The following is a 13,354-nucleotide window of genomic DNA, read 5'->3' on the forward strand; positions in this document are numbered from 1 at the left end:
CATAAACTCTTGACTCAGCTTAATTAAAATAATAATGGGACCTGGATCCTGTTTGCCATCACATAACTGAAATCGAAATCCTGCATTGTCTATGATTTAAATGTTCTATTAACTAGCTCCCACATAAAAGTTCTTTTTTGTAAACCCAGACTATTCTATATAGTTCTTTACCCTTGATTGTTGTCCCCTGATGATCATTTGATGAATAATTATAATGGCTGGTCAGTTATCTGCAACCATCCCAATCTTCCTTTTCAGTAAAGTCGTCAATAGCATATCACTACAGTTTCTAATGAATCCCTAAATATCTGTTTCTAATAGCTGACTCATGATTTACTTAAAGTAAAAGTACAAGCAAAAGATATTCAGATAATTTGATTGGAATTTAAGACAAACAGAATCATGAACATTCTTCATTTTCTTCTTCTTATGTATCTATTCCTTATTTATTTATTTTACATGTTTTATATTCTGCTTATATTAGTGGGGTAACAAATTAGTCATAAACATTGCAATAAAATGACAAAACAAAAATAAATTAACATGACAAAAAAATGTAACTTGAAAGTGTTTCTCATAAAGGGGGTAATTTTCAAAGGAGTTACGCGCATAAATGTAACTACTATTGTAGCAATTTTCAAAAGCCATTTACTCACGTAAAGTGCACTTATGCGAATAAATCCTATGGACGATTCAATGGCATATATTTATTTATTTATTTATTTATTTATTTATTTTGTATACCGACATTCGATCGAGATATCACATCGGTTTCCAGATAACAGTTTGAATAGGGCGAGAACTGCCCTATTTTTACATTATAACAAGATAACAGTTAAATTAATTTAAACAATAAAATAAAATACTATAAGAAACATTGGAACAGTTGTATATATAAATGTGAGTATAGAGTTGTGGCATATAGCCTATTTACAAAATGTACAATATGTCTTGGGTACGGGTAGAGAGGGGACAAGGATATGGGAGGAAGGGAGGGAGGGAGGGAAATGTGGGGGGGGTGGTGAAGGGGGAATGGGGTGTTAAGCGTTAGTGCAGTGTGGTAGTCAAGTGGGTAGGCTTTCAAGAACATGTATTTTAGTCTGGTGGGGTTCAGGAGGGAACGCTTTTAAGAACAGCCATGTTTTGAGCTGTTTTTTAAAGACTTGTGGTGAGGGTTCGTTTCTGAGATGTGTGGGGAGGGAGTTCCACAGTGTAGGGCCAGCTATTGTAATGGCTCGTTTGCGTGTTGCATTGAGGTGGGCATTTTTGAGGTTTGGTATGGAGAGGAGACCTGAGTTGGTGGATCTAAGAGATCTTTGTGTGATGTATGGTTGGATGGTGTTTAGCCAGACCATTTTGTTGTTGTTTATTTTTTTGTGTATAAGGGTGAGGGTTTTATACTGGATTCTCTGTGTGATGGGCAGCCAGTGGAGGTCTTTGAGGGTGGGTGTGATGTGGGAGGATTTTTTGTGGTTGGTGATAATTCTGGCGGCGGCGTTTTGTAGGACTTGTAGGGGCTTGATATGGGTATCTGGTATTCCAAGGAGGAGGGAGTTGCAGTAGTCGAGTTTTGAGAAAATAATTGATTGAAGTACTGTTCGGAAATCATGGGGTTGGAGGAGGGGTTTGAGTTTTTTAAGTGTTTGTAGTTTGAAAAATCCATCTTTGATTGTATTGGAGATGTGTCGTTTAAAGTTGAGTTGGCTGTCGATAGTTACTCCTAGGTTTTTTGTGGATGGTGTGAGTGAGGTTCTTGGTATGATTGGCATCCCCGTGTTGTTTGAGCTTCCTGAGTTGTTTGAAGGGGTGCTCTCGAGGGGGGAGGAGGGACGGTCTTCCTGGATGTGAATGATTTCTGTTTTGGCTTGGTTGAGGCAGAGTGATAGTTGGGATAGCAGTTGTGATAGTTTTGAACTGAGTTTGTTCCATCTTTCCAAGGTGAGTTCAATGGATTTGGTTATGGGGAGTAGAATTTGTATGTCGTCTGCGTAAACGAAGTAGGTGAGGTTGGCATCAGAGAGGTATTTGCATAGAGGGAGGAGGTAGATATTGAAGAGGGTCGAGGATAGAGAAGAACCTTGAGGGACGCCATGGTTGAGGGGCACTTGTGAGGATTCAGATGAGTTTGTCTTGACAATGAAGGATCTGTTAGTGAGGTATGATTTGAACCAATTGAGTGTAGTGTCTTGAAGACCGATTTCTTTAAGCCTGTTGAGGAGTGTTCTGTGGTTGATGGTGTCAAAGGCGGCTGATATATCGAGGAGTATCAGAAGAAATGTTTTTCCACTGTCACGGCCTCTCAGAATGGTGTCGGTGAGAGCGAGAAGGAGAGTCTCTGTGCTGTAGAATTTTCTGAAGCCATGCTGTGTTGGGTGGAGAAAATTGTGGGCATCAAGGTGGTCTGTAAGTTGATTGTTTACAGTTTTCTCGATGATTTTTGCTAGGAATGGGAGGTTGGAGACTGGTCTGTAGTTTGCAGGATCTGATTTGTCGAGTTGCGGTTTTTTGATGATTGGTTTGATGATGGCATTTTTGAGTTTGTCAGGGAAGATTCCTTGCTCAAGTGATAGGTTGATGATTTGTGTTATAGGTTTGACAATACTCTCTTTGATGAGTTTTAGGGTTTTGATGGGGATGGAGTCTACGGGGTGGGAAGCTGGGTTGGTTTTTTTGATGATGGGTTCAATTTCTGTAGATGCAACTGGTGTGAATTGGGTCCAAGTGTGGATGGGTGGATGGATGTTCGTTGATTCGTTGTGGGATGGGGGAATCTTGGCAATGATGTTGTCGACTTTGTCCTTGAAAAATTGTGCTAGTATGTCACTGGAGATGCTGTTGGAGTTTGGCGTTGAGTCGTTCTGGATAGGGTTGGTGAGTTCTTTGACGTAAGAGAAGAGGGTCCTCGGGTTAAATTGGTATTCATGAATTCTTGTTGTGTAGAAATTGCGCTTTGCTGTGTTGAGGTCGGCTGTATAGTTGTGTAGTAGGGTTCTGTATTTGTCTTTTAGGTTTGGTGTAGGAGTTCGTCTCCATTGTTTTTCGGTTTGTCTCAGTGTTCGTTTTGATGTTTTCAGTTCAGGGGTGTACCAAGGAGCATTTTGTTTAGTAGATGGTCTGATTTCCTTTTTTATTGTGGGGCATATATTGTGGGGCATATATTGTAGCAATTTTCAAAAGCCCACTTACTCGAGTAAAGTGCATTTACATGCGTAAAACCCAGATTTACGCATGTAAATGCTTTTTAAAATCCGCCCCAAAGTTCCTGATAGCATAAATGAGCTTTCAAATTTTTTCAAAATAGCTTGTAGTCTTGAATAGCATGCAAATAGTTTGGTAAAACATTCCATAAAAATGGAATAAATACTGAATAAATATATATATCTAAACTTTTTGAAAACTCCTTCTCCTTAGTTATTTCCACTATCATTATGAATCTATGCAAACTAAAGTACCACTGTACTGACCCTTACTATAGGATGAGTAGCTGAATGCTTGAATACTCAGTTTAAGACTACAGAGTAGTTTCAAGGTTCAGGGAAGGAAATTTTTTTTTTTCTGGGTGGAGGTGGGTACAGTCTTTGCCTCTTCCTGTGGACTTCCAACTCCTGGAATCTGCCTCCACTGGGCTATGGTGTCAGGAGACTTCACAACTTCTTGGGGTTTTACTACTTTTTACAAACTTACCCTTAACTTTCCACATTGTAGCAACAGTCTTTTCCATGGCCACAGGTCATAGTTCCTTCTGGAACCCAGTATGTATGCACTCTAAATGTGGACACTAGATGTCACCATTGTGTGATAGCTTAGTCGTCCTCCAGAAAAAAAAGTGTGAGTGTTGCATCCTTAGCAAACCTAACTTCTGTTAGCCTCAAGAGCAGAAGCCAAGCTTCATAATGGAACCCAGATCTCACACATGAACTGCATGCAGCACTACCATTGAGCCACAGTCAGCCTTAGATTTTTAAAACAGAGGCTATGTCCATAATAAAAGATGTATGTTTTCAATTAATATACAGCTTGTAAAAATATTTTAAATTCACAGAAAGTGTATTAGGTCCAAAGAAAGAGGAAACTTTCGGAATAAAACTTAGATAGGAAGTATTATTACATCAAGCTGAAATTCTCAGTTTCAGTTCTTGGCTCACCCAGCAGATCTCGGTGTTAGGAAAACCAAAATATTCAGCTTAAATTACATACACTTAATCTTAAAAATAAGCTATTTTATGCATATACCGTGGATGGTGTGAGAACCAGATCTGCTGAAGGGGTGTTGAAAAGCAAATTTTAGAACCACTGATCATAGGAAATATTAGTGGCTTAATAACCTGCGAGTTGCACTATTTACTTAACTAATCTAATTAACAATAGGGCCAATATTGAAAATCCTACTGAGTGGTAAGTTAACCAAATAAATGAAGCTGCTTATCTTTACACAGATATTTGGTTGCTTCTGTCCGGAGAGTTGTGTGGCAGGATAGTCGATTAAATCTACTCACTATTGAGCGGATAGATTTAGTCCCACCATGTACACTGCCATGGTTACTCAGCTAAATTTAACTGGTTAATGCTGAATAATAATATTGTACTAGCCCGCTAATTTTGAAAACCAGCCCCTGCAATACTTCTGCCTTGCCCTTTTTATATCAGGCAAAAATCTTGTGACTTGCAATTTTAGCTACTCAAATTTAGATGATTAAAGGGGCCAAGTTTTTAAACAAGTAGATTTATCTAGATTAAATCCAATTGCAGCCAGGTATCTTTTTTGAATATCGACCCTGTCTCTGGTCACTTGGGATGAATTTTTAAAAGATATAACCAGATAACTGATATCTGCTTAAATCTCCTTCAAGCCCAGGGTATTTGTCCAGCTAAATGTGCAGTGGTGCATCAGATTAGCCAGGCAAAAAAAAGCAGCAGGGCCAGAAGTGTTCCAGGATGAGTTTTAGATTTAAAAATGTAGAATTGTCAAAATCTGGGAATACCTATGGTCCTCTTCTGTGCGTACCTCGCTTTCCACTAGTGTCACTCAAACTTCATTTTTTATACTACACAGCTATTTGGACCCCCTGTAAATTACACAGGGCTGGACTCCTCTCTACTCATAATTGCTGATCTTGCCTAGCTGGGAAGGCTACCATGGACCATATGCTATTCTATTGTCCCTTAGTAAATAGGTTTTGGCAACAAATATGGTCTAAAATTTCTGCAATTTTGTCTCTCTCCATGCCCCTTTCATACGTAATGGTAATACTAAAAGGCACACACCCAGATATTACAATCCCTCCTCCACATCGGAGGTTATTAGATTTTCTTCTCACCATAGCGATACATAACATAACCTCAAATTGGAAACACAGCGAATTGCTTTCGGAACATCTATGGTGGAACACGATGTGTCTTTACAGTAAATATGAACGTGCTGTGGCAATTAAATATAATCGTCTAGCCAAATGGAATTTGATGTGGAAACCTATGGACAATTATAACCCATAAGATTTTTTTATGTATAATTTTTCTGGCATATAGTATTTCTTCATGTGTTGTTCACTCAGGAGGTTTCTCGGTCCTTCTCTCGTCTTTTTTTTTTTTTTTTTTAATTTCTTAATATCTCCCCTTTCTTATTTCTTTCTAATCTTTCCTTCATTCTTCCTTCTTCTTCAGTCATTAATTCCTTTATCTGTTGCTATTCCTCTTCCTTTCGATAATTTAGAAATTGCCTCTCATGCCAAGATACCCTTTGCAATATGTTTTCATAGTTACTAAAGTTGGTTCCTCTGTTTGAACCTTTTTGTCTAACACTATTCTTATGGTTACAATTGTGATTGTTTATTTGTTATGAAAACCCAATAAAAATATTACAACTTAAAAATGTAGAATTTATTTTCAATGTTAACATGCTAAATGTAGTCAGACAACTTTGATTGCAGAAGTAGCAATTCTAAATCTAGTGGAAGTCATAGTTCTCCAGATTTGTTGTTTTGGCTTCTGTAAATGAGGTATGTAGCTTCCTTCAAGGCAACCAAGGTTGCATGTAGGGTGCTCAAATTTTTAGAAGGCACTGTTCAGCCCCCTTAAGTCTACATAGTGGTCTGTAACTGTATTTATCCGTCAGCAAGGGCCTGAATCACCTGCTCCATTCTTCAAACTTTCCATTTTATTCTCCACCACGAGGGAGAGAGAGAAAAATAAAATCCTTCTTTCCTATCTCAGACAAAATAAACTCCTGCCTATCCGGCACTAATTCACTCACAGTTCTCCTGTTTCAGTTGGGGCTAACCTAACTGAAACAGTTAGGAGAACCCAACCTTGGCCTGTTATAATGGATTCCCAGGCAATATCTGTAGACAGGCCTCAGAAAAAACTTTCCACAGTTTTCTTCTGTGCATCTGTTATCTCTTTTCTTCCTTGCTCTGGCTTATACTGCTCAGTGCTGCTATATGTAGTACTTTACCAGTTTCTGCTCTGTGCAACTGTTTAAAGTCAACAGACTTCCAAACAAACTTCCTTTCTGTTCTGAGGTGTGGATTTCTGGCTGTGCTTTGCTTAGCACAGGAAATCCCCAAACTGCCACCCTATGTGGCTCAGAGATGAGCGGTCAAGGCCTTTTTTCTTTTAAGTGCTTTATTTTACAGTGCAACAAAACCATCAGCATTCATAGTTCACACAACATAAACTCAGGCCAGCTATGTAAGGAGCTGCCTTCTCCTATATTTCATATCAAACATAAACAGGCCAACTATTCTCAAGGGGCTGCCTTTCTCTTCTTACTCATGTTCTTAGAGTCCTGGGGCTTCCTCTCCTCTCAGTCTCCATTACATAGAGCAGCAGGCTATGAACCAGAGAAACCAGGGTTCGAATCCCACAGGTACTTGCAACCTTGGGCAAGTCACTTTATCCTCTGTTGCCTCAGGTATTATCTTAGGTCCTGATTCACTAAGGGGTTTTTTTTCCCTTAGACACAAAATGGAAGAAAATACTTTATGAATCTGGCCCTTAGATTGTAATCCCTCTGTGGATAGGGAAGTACCTACAGTACCTAAATGTAATCTGCTTTGAAGTGCTGAAAAGCAGAATATATATATATATATATATATCTCCCCAGGGCCAGAGGAGACAGGGCCAGAGGAGACAGTCTGTACCCATAATTCCCTGCTTAAAGGGCCAGGGCTGGATAGCTGAGCCCTGTTCTTAAAGGGGCAGATTTTAAAAGGCGCGCGAATAGCCTACTTTTGTTTGCGCTCCAGGCGCAAACAAAAGTACGCTGGATTTTAGTAGATACGCGCGGAGCCGCGCGTATCTGCTAAAAACCTGGATCGGCGCGCGCAAGGCTATGGATTTTGTATAGCCGGCGCGCGCCAAGCCGCGCAGCCTACCCCCGTTCCCTCCAAGGCCGCTCCGAAATCGGAGTGGCCTCGGAGGGAACTTTCCTTTGCCCTCCCCACACCTTCCCCTCCCTTCCCCTACCTAACCCACCCGCCCGGCCCTGTCTAAACCCCCCCTTACCTTTGTCGGGGGATTTACGCCTCCCAGAGGGAGGCGTAAATCCCCGCGCGCCAGCGGGCCTCCTGCGTGCCGGGCCGCGACCTGGGGGCGGGTACGGAGGGCGCGGCCACGCCCCCGGACCGCCCCGGGCCGTAGCCACGCCCCCGTACCCGCCCCCCAAAACGCTGCCGACACGCCCCCGAAACGCCGCGACGACCGGGCCCGCCCCGACACGCCCCCCTCGGAGAACCCAGGGACTTACGCGAGTCCCGGGGCTCTGCGCGCGCCAGGAGGCCTATGTAAAATAGGCTTCCCGGCGCGCAGAGCCCTGCTCGCGTAAATCCGCCCGGTTTTGGGCGGATTTACGCGAGCAGGGCTCTGAAAATCCGCCCCAAAGTGTTCTGTGGTCCCTGGTATACATCCTGTCACAGTGCCATAAAGTGGAGAACAGTGAAGATAACAGGAAAGTTATGAGAACTGGGACTTTCCTGTATGCTGAAAGTAAATTGGGATAAACTTTTTCTCTCTCATTCTTATGGGAGGATATGGAGAAGAATTTGCAATGCAAAAAGGAGTCAAACTACTCAAGGAATTGGCTGAAGTAATTGGAGAGCTAGTTGCTGAAAAAAATATGGTCACAAATTTCATTTTGTGAAGATCAATTGGACAATTTATACAAGCCATCCATTCACTTTTCCAACCTATCAGTAAAACTGAGTTGAAATCCACAAATTTTCCAGTGTGGTTATTGCCAGTGGCATAGCCAGAACTGATTTTTTGTGTGGGCCCAAGGTTAACATGGGTGGGCTATAGGCATGCAGGTCTGAGACCTACTAGTTATTAGGGATGTGAATCGTTTTTTGAAGATTTAAAACAATCATCAGATATATTTTAAATCGTCAAAAATCGTTAGAGCCGTGATACAATAACAATTCCCCCAATTTATCGTCAAAAATCGTAAATCAGGGGAGGGGGGGGAAACCGGCACACCAAAACAACCCTAAACCCACCCCAACCCTTTAAAAGAAATCCCCCACCCTCCCGAACCTGCCCAAAATGTTTTAAATTACCTGGGGTCCAGTGGGGGGGGTCCCAGCGCGATCTCCCACTCTCGGGCCACGGCTGCATTAAGAGAAATGGCGCCGGTGGCCCTTTGCCCTTACCATATGACAGGGCAAAGGTAGCGCCGGCGCCATTTTGGTTCCTGTGACCCGACTTCACGAGTGCAGGAGATCGCTCCCGGACCCCCGCTGGACCCCCAGGGACTTTTGGCCAGCTTGGGGGGGCCTCCTGACCCCCACAAGACTTGCCAAAAGTCCAGCGGGGGTCACTCGGGCCGTATTACCAATATTCAAAATGGCGCCGGCGCTACCTTTGCCCTTACTATGTCGACATAGTGAGGGCAAAGGTAGCGCCGGCGCCATTTTGAATATTGGTAATACGGCCCGAGTGCAGAAGGTCGCTCCCGGACCCCCGCTGGACTTTTGGCAAGTCTTGTGGGAATCTGGAGGCCCCCCCAAGCTGGCCAAAAGTCCCTGGGGGTCCAGCGGGGGTCCGGGAGCGATCTCCTGCACTCGTGACGGGTCACAGGAACCAAAATGGCGCCGGCACTACCTTTGCCCTGTCATATGATAAGGGCAAAGGGCCACCGGCGCCATTTCTCTTAATGCAGCCGTGGCCAGAGAGCGGGAGATCACGCCGGGACCCCCCCCCCCACTGGACCCCAGGTAATTTAAAACATTTTGGGGGGGTTCGGGAGGGTGGAGGATTTATTTTAAAGGGTCGGGTGGGTTTTAGGGTTGTTTTGGTGTGCCGGTTTTCCCGCCCTCCCCCCGCCCCCGATAAAACGATTTTTTAACCTAAAAAACTAAGACGATCAGATTCCCCCCCCCCAGCCAAAATCGATCGTTAAGACGATCGATCACACGATTCACATCCCTACTAGTTATATTCTTATTGATAAATAATGCCATATACTGCACTCTACAGTGGCTTTCTAAGTCGTTTGCAACAGCCATTATGCATCATGTGTGAAACTTTAAAACATTTTACCTCAATTATTTCAAGCACTTACCAGCATTAAAAATTCCTTATTAATCTGTATTAATTAATTAGTTTTATATTTATTGCAGTTTATATATGCACAAGTATACCATGTAAAAAGCAAAGAAAACAAACAGATCCAATCAATCATGTAATAAAACAAAAATTAATGTATTTTTGCCAGAAATCTTCATAACTACAATAAAATATCACTAATCATCAGAACAGGTGCAGAGCTAGGACAATTCACATTACAACCAACATGAAAAAAAATATTCAAATTCTAGTGTCACCTCAACAAAAAATATCCCTCCACTGCTATGCTGTAAAGTAAGTAACACAAATTCCTGCAAAGAAAGAGACATCTGGAACCTTGCCATGCCATACAGCCACAGCACTGACTCTCAGGACTCAAATAACAGCAACCTTATGAAAAAGCAGCAATGCAAATACGATACCAGGCATTAGAACATTAATATATCACCTACTGGAGTAACAGAACAAGCTGAACTGCTACAGAGAAACTACCTTCTAGCAGAAATATGTACTTCAGTCACACACACACAGACAAAACAGAGACCGACCCTTACCTAATATAGAAATAAAAGACTACAAATTAGAAACAGAATCATGCAGACAAAACTGAAATAGCCTGAGAAACTAAATAGTGGCATACTGAAGAAAGAGCAAAATCAGGGGTGTATTGGCCTATCGGGGGATCAAGCATCCCCCGGTGGGCCGTTCGCTCTAGTCACCTTTTCTGCCGAGCGCAGCTGTGACAGAGCCGCGCTCGGCAAACCACATGGTATCTCCAGGGCCGGCCGGGGTGGTGAATCCCCGGGCCGGTCGTCAGCGGGAATCCGCCCCTGAGCAAAATACAAAAATATAAGAAATGCACATTCCCAAAGATGGCATATTCCAATTGCTAAAACTTCAGTGCCAGGAAAAATAGTAGAAAGTGTTCTAAACATCAAAATCACAGAACATATAGAAAGACATGGTTTAATGGAACAAAGTCAGCATGGCTTTACCCAGGGCAAGTCTTGCCTCACAAATCTGCTTCACTTTTTTGAAGGAGTTAATAAACATGTGGATAAAGGTGAACCGGTAGATATAGTATACTTGGATTTTCAGAAGGCGTTTGACAAAGTTCCTCATGAGAGGCTTCTAGGAAAAGTAAAAAGTCATGGGATAGGTGGCGATGTCCTTTCATGGATTGCAAACTGGCTAAAAGACAGGAAACAGAGAGTAGGATTAAATGGACAATTTTCTCAGTTGAAGGGAGATGACAGTGGAGTGCCTCAGGGATCTGTATTGGGACCCTTACTGTTCAATATATTTATAAATGATCTGGAAAGAAATAAGACGAGTGAGATAATCAAATTTGCAGATGACACAAAATTGTTCAGAGTAGTTAAATCACAAGCAGATTGTGATAAATTGCAGGAAGACCTTGTGAGACTGGAAAATTGGGCATCCAAATGGCAGATGAAATTTAATATGGATAAGTGCAAGGTGATGCATATAGGGAAAAATAACCCATGCTATAATTACACAATGTTGGGTTCCATATTAGGTGCTACAACCCAAGAAAGAGATCTAGGTGTCATAGTGGATAACACATTGAAATCGTCGGTGCAGTGTGCTGCAGCAGTCAAAAAAGCAAACAGAATGTTGGTAATTATTAGAAAAGGAATGATGAATAAAACGGAAAATGTCATAATGCCTCTGTATCGCTACATGGTGAGACCGCACCTTGAATACTGTGTACAATTCTGGTCGCCGCATCTCAAAAAAGATATAATTGCGATGGAGAAGGTACAGAGAAGGGCTACCAAAATGATAAAGGGAATGGAACAACTCCCCTATGAGGAAAGACTAAAGAGGTTAGGACTTTTCAGCTTGGAGAAGAGACGACTGAGGGGGGATATGATAGAGGTGTTTAAAATCATGAGAGGTCTAGAACGGGTAGATGTGAATCGGTTGTTTACTCTTTCGGATGGTAGAAAGACTAGGGGGCACTCCATGAAGTTAGCATGGGGCACATTTAAAACTAATCGGAGAAAGTTCTTTTTTACTCAACGCACAATTAAACTCTGGAATTTGTTGCCAGAGAATGTGGTTAGTGCAGTTAGTATAGCTGTGTTTAAAAAAGGATTGGATAAGTTCTTGGAGGAGAAGTCCATTGCCTGCTATTAAGTTCACTTAGAGAATAGCCACTGCCATTAGCAATGGTAACATGGAATAGACTTAGTTTTTGGGTACTTGCCAGGTTCTTATGGCCTGGATTGGCCACTGTTGGAAACAGGATGCTGGGCTTGATGGACCCTTGGTCTGACCCAGTATGGCATTTTCTTATGTTCTTATATTTTTTTATCTTTGTTGTTTGATCGTTGTATTTTTCTAATCAGTTGGTCAAGGTCTCTTTTTTTTCCCATTTTTCCCTTGTCGCTCATTTCCTAATTCCTTTTCAGTGTCTCTCTTCTCCCACTGTCTTCTTCCCTTCCTCCCTCACACACAAGCTCACATTCTCTACACAAGCACACACACACACGCTCTCACTCTCTTACCCCCTCCCAGGATCCCATTCTTATGCGCACACACACACACACACACCCAGGCTCCCATTCTCACCCACATACACACATTTAAGATCCCATTCTCTTACATATGCACATTCAAGCTCCTATTCTCACACATATGCAAGGCCTTTTTATTAGGCTCCTACTTCTGCTGCCGCAGGGATGGGAAGGGATCCCATGGCATTACTGCAGCTCCAGCCCTCCTCTTCGCCGCCACAGAGATGGAATCCTGCAGTGGGCCTGCAACTCCAGCCCTCCTCTTCAATGCTGCAGGGATGAGAACCCGCGGCAGCACTGTAGCTCCAGCCCTCCTCTTCACTGTCACGGGAATGGGATCCCGTGGCAGCCATGCTTCTTCTGAAGGTTCATCTTCGCCATCATGGGGATGGGATCCCGTGGCAGCATTGCTCCAACAGGCCTCTTCCTGTTGGGTAGGCCTGAGCCCAAAGCACGTGGGCCATGGCCCATCAAGGCCCACCCATGCCTACTCCATTGGTTATTGCTTCTAAGTGAAGAGAATGTCAGTACTGTTTACAAGGTGTGGAAAGAGAGATTGGGGTGTGGACAATATGAAAGGGCCTTGGAGCTGAGCTTCTCCATCCCTCCCCACAGGAGATCCTGGATTTTCACAGGCTGATGCAATAACCTGTGTGCTAAAAGCCTGTGAACTGAATTTCAGCACACAGTTTTAACGAACAGATAAAAACATTTTTAAAATCCCAATGCAGTAGGCTAATGCCTACTGTAAGAAACCTTTCGTTTCCTGACCAGAAAAAATGTACTAGTTAGCTGGGGAGGATTAGAGCAGAGAATTAGACATCAATTTTTAAAGTGTTGCTTGTGATAAAATATGCGTGATCAACATCGATTATAAAAGCCATGATTTACGCACATACGCGAGTGCATGAGCAAAAAATAAGGGGGTGGAACAGGAGCGAGACATGGGTGTTCTAGAGTGGAGCCAACTGTTCTGTGCATAACTCTTTATTTTAAAACCAGGGCGCAACTGGTGGCGGCTTGTTAACCATGTAACTTTACTGCTGCTCCCGATGAGGAGCAAGTCTTCAGATCTTGCATTTTAGGGCTTACATGACAGGGTGAGGGGTCTGGGTCAACTGGGGGGGGGGGGGGTGCAGGATGAGGAACCAGAGGGGTCTAGATGACCTTGATATTGACTGGGCAAATTGGTAAAACAGCCAATGTACCTCGCAATAGCATGTTTTAAAATCCACTTACATATGCGCATT

At 42.8% G+C, this 13,354-nt stretch overlaps 1 protein-coding gene across 1 annotated transcript in view; it reads left to right on the forward strand.

The window, feature by feature from the left end:
• LOC115093118 (sodium/hydrogen exchanger 2-like) overlaps positions 1-13,354 on the forward strand; it is a 161,704-nt gene that overhangs the window by 138,694 nt on the left and 9,656 nt on the right. The window lies entirely within an intron of this gene.

This window comes from Rhinatrema bivittatum, chromosome 5 (assembly GCF_901001135.1).
Source record: "Rhinatrema bivittatum chromosome 5, aRhiBiv1.1, whole genome shotgun sequence".
Classification (NCBI taxonomy): domain Eukaryota; kingdom Metazoa; phylum Chordata; class Amphibia; order Gymnophiona; family Rhinatrematidae; genus Rhinatrema; species Rhinatrema bivittatum.